Source organism: Palaemon carinicauda, chromosome 34 (genome assembly GCF_036898095.1).
Source record: "Palaemon carinicauda isolate YSFRI2023 chromosome 34, ASM3689809v2, whole genome shotgun sequence".
In the NCBI taxonomy this organism is placed as follows: Eukaryota; Metazoa; Arthropoda; class Malacostraca; order Decapoda; family Palaemonidae; genus Palaemon; species Palaemon carinicauda.
This window is the reverse complement of record NC_090758.1, coordinates 38648560-38652856: the sequence shown is the minus strand read 5'-3', so window position 1 is coordinate 38652856 and position 4297 is coordinate 38648560.

Here is a 4297-nt window from a genome sequence, read left to right as displayed (position 1 = left end):
ATTAGGTTTTCTAATAGGTTTGGTGTTCCTGTCGCTGTTTATTCTGACAATGCCAAATCCTTTTTACAGGCTGGTAATATAATTGAACAGTTACTTACTTCTTCTGAGTTTGTGGAGAGGCGCTTCAATTTCACATAAGACTATCCCCGTATACGCAGCGTGGTATGGTGCTGTTTGGGAGAGATTAATTAAAACTGTGAAGCATTGCCTTCTCAAAACACTTGGTAGATATACTCCTTCATTCTCTGAATTTGTCACTTTCCTCTCTGAAATTCAGAAAATTTTAAACAATAGGCCTTTAACTTATAGATCTTGTGAGAGTGAGTTAGATATAAGGAAACTAGGGATGGATTTTACGAAAGCTTTAAGGAAAAGTGGGTTTCTGAATATCTATCAAGTTTAAGGGAAAAGGACAGATGCCTTTTTCAGCCTCCAAGAAAGTGGGAAAAAGGGGAAATTGCTCTCTTTAAATTTCCTACAAGATCTAGAACTTATTGGCCATTAGTTAGAATTGTTGAAACATTTAGTGACGACGAAGGGGTTGTTCGTACTGTTCGTATTGTTAAGCTTGATAAAACTGAAAGCGTAATTAATGTTAGTTTTTCAATACCTATAGAATTATATTCTGAGCTTAATGATCCTAATTTACATGTTCAAATTGAAAAAGAGGACAATGTTGGTAACTTTCAGACAGATGAAATACTTGACACTGGAACAGCTTCGCCGGATGAAGTATATACCAGCCCTACCCACAGTACTGCTCTTGCCTCCAGAAATTTGATAAGGAACTTAGCTCGGGAGGGTAGATTGTAAATAATGTTTTTTTGTTTTTTAAGTGTTCTTTGTTGCTGAGTTATTCTGTCAAAATGGTTCTTTGTGTAACCACTTTTCTTTTTGTTGTTTGGGGAAGATGTAGAAATAGTTGATTGGAGAGTGTTATTGCATTCTCGGGAAATAGTCGAATTGACTAGTTAGGTCGTTCTTACTTTTCTGTTTTGTTTTGGTGTTCGGTCATGGACGAAAAGTAAACTGAATGATTGCCTTTTGTTAATATTAAATGTAAATGTTTAACTTTCCCCTTTTTTGTATTCTAATTGAATTTATTAATTAAACGTTAAATATATTCCTTATAAGGAAACAGTTTTGATTTTCCGTCTTTATTTTTCAACGATTGTTCGAGAGTATTCGAACAAAGGAAAGAAAACGGGAGTCGTTTTCAAGTTGAATCAGACTGGAAGAGTTAGTTGAGCTCAAATCGATATACCCTGAAGACGGCCGCATTCCTTGGAACGTGTGTTCCCTCCATTAAAGAGTGAACTTTTAAGTTCGAACAGTTTTCAAGATTATTACAACTTTTTACAGTGCAGGTAAGTTGATAAATAAAGACTTACTCCTAATTTGATGCCAGTTAGAGAGAAATCTAACACCTGAACTCATTATCTCGTTTTCTGGCACAATCTTGATGATGGATGTGCAAACCTCATATACATTACCTTTTGCAATACTCTTCACAGTTATCTTATCATGGTTCATATGGATCACATTGAATGGTCCAATAAAAGCTGATTCAAACTTATGCTCTTTACCCTGAAGCCGCTTTATATACACATGATCACCAATCTGAATTTCATGTGTTTTCATTTTAAATATCCTGTTAAAACTATGAATATTCCTCTCCTAGGCTATCTTTAAAAACTTACCAGTAATTTCAAAAGCCCTCTTATTTACATTAGCAATGTAAGTTTGATAATCATTTACATTGAACGCAGGTAGTTTTACCTTTTTCGTGAAAACATCATATGGTAAATTTGGATCTTGACCGAAAACCAAATAATAAGGCGTATTGCCAACACTATCATTTTATCCAGTGTTTAGAGCAAACTGAGCTGTAGACAACATATCTGACCATATATTCAGGTTATCTGCTACTAGGTATTTAAGCATACTAATCAAGACCCAATTCAGACTATCAACCCGTTTGAACTAGGTCTATACGCATGAATGGAAGAATGCTTAATGCCATACTATTCAGATATTCGACTGAATACTTCATTTACAAATTCGGTTCCGTGATCTGATACAATTTCTCTAGGAGTACTGGATTATTCAACGAAAGCTTTAAGAGTTCTAGCGACTTCCTGGTCAGGCTTGTCAATCAAAGGTTGCACGAATGTATATCTAGTTCGCTCGTCTACTAGAACAAAAATATACTTATGTCCTGCCTGTGATACAGGCAATGGGCCTATCAAATCATTGTGTATGCGTTGCCATTTCTCTTTAACTAAAGGCCAGACTCAAGTGGGAGGTACATTTAATCTATGTGATCGGAACAGGTGACAAAAATGACACGTGTCTACATAATCCTTTATCATTCGTTTCATGCCTTTCCAATAAAAATGATCAGTGGCTCTTCTGAGTGTATTCGCTATGCCCACGTGACCGGATACTGGCGATGAATGCGATAATGCTATGGCCTTACTTATGAGAGGAGTGGGTAATACAGTTCGATGAACTAACTCATTTGGTTTCAAATCAGTGACATACAAAACATCGTCTTCGATTACAAATCTATGAGATGGAAGCGAGACGTCAGTAGGAAATTCTTCTGTTTCCCCTCTAACGTAAGCCTCAACTCTTCCCCATACAGGATTTTAATTTTTTGCCTTTAATAGTTGTGTTATTTCCCAATCACAATCATCATCATGGACGTCGTGAGCTTAAAGGACAGGTTCATTCATACGCTGGTCATTCGCGTCATTCATTCTCTCACTGGGCCCAACAAACTCCCTCACACGCTCCGTCCTATCAGCTGATGTCTCTCCAAGCTGGGAGGGGTCACTGAGTACCGTCTGCTTGCCTTCTCGCAGAGCCCGTGACGTACTCATCGACCTCGTTATAGCGGCCACAGAACGAGATAAGGCATCCGCTACTATATTAGTTCGTCCAGGGATGTATTCGAATCCAACGATATTGAATTCTAACAAGGCTTCCAGCCATCTAGCCTGACAACTTGACAAATCTGATTCCTTGTAAATATACGATAGGGGTTGACGATCAGATTTGATACAAATTCTATGTTCCAACAGAAAATAACGATTCCATTCTAATACCCACTTAATGGCCAGTGCCTCTTTATCTAACACTGAATAACGGGTTTCCGGGCCCTTTAACGCTCGTGAGGTGAAGGCTACCAGGCGGAGAACTCCGTCATCATCCAGTTGTTCTATTACTCCCCCAATGGCAACATTGCTAGCATCGCATGTCTCATAGAATTCCCGATCAAATTTAGGGAAGACTAAGAAACTATCTTCAGACATAGCTTGTTTCAACCTTTGAAATGCATCTTCATGTTCTCGACTCCATTCAAAATTCTCTTTTTTTTTAAGTTTATCTAGGGGTCGCGAGATTTTTCTGAAATCTTTAATGAATCGTCTGTAATAAGAGGCTAACCCCAAAATGAACTAACTTGCTTAGGGGTTAGGGGTTTCGGATAAGTTCAAATAGCTTCTATCTTGTCACCCACGCAATTAGCGTATTCTCTTTAATTAACACTGGTACCGATGCAAAGTTATGGGACAATATCCTCACTTTCCCCTCCTTTATCTGCACTATTGAGTCCTGCAACAAGTTATCTTCATAGTCTACATAAGGCGTAAGTATGCCCACCTTTTCCTTCAAATCTTTGTTACACACACACAGTTCAATTATCATGGCAACACAAGTGTCTATACTCACTTCTTGTGTAAGTCGAAGGTCCCACTTATCAGTTACGTTAACAACAGATTCTATTACGGGTGCTACTGATGTAACTGTCCCTCCTATGGGTAGGATACGATCCCTCATAGTTGCAGTCACTCCCTCAGGACACGATAGTACATTTAAACCTAATAACCTGATCACATCTGAACCAAATATGACATCTATCTCCGTAATACCTAACTCAGGGATGACGTAGAAATCATGAATGAGTTTCTCGTCTCCCAACTCAAAAGGTTGTGAACAAAAACTATTTATGAGGACTTCTTCTCTCCCGAGACCTTGACATTTTAAAGGAACCTCATTTTGAACTTGATTTACTGTAATGTGTTTCCACAATAAGAGACACAAATGCCCCTGTATCTATTAAACAGTTTTTAATACCAGAATGGAACTTAACTTTGATAACTGGTTGCTGGGGTGCTGTCATTGATCTTCTTCCTATTAGGTCGTTCTTGGTGCCGCTGGCACCGCTGGGGGCTGTCCTTGTGCTTGCGGTACCTGCCAAGCGCGACGGTTGTGTTGCTGGGGGCCTCCATCC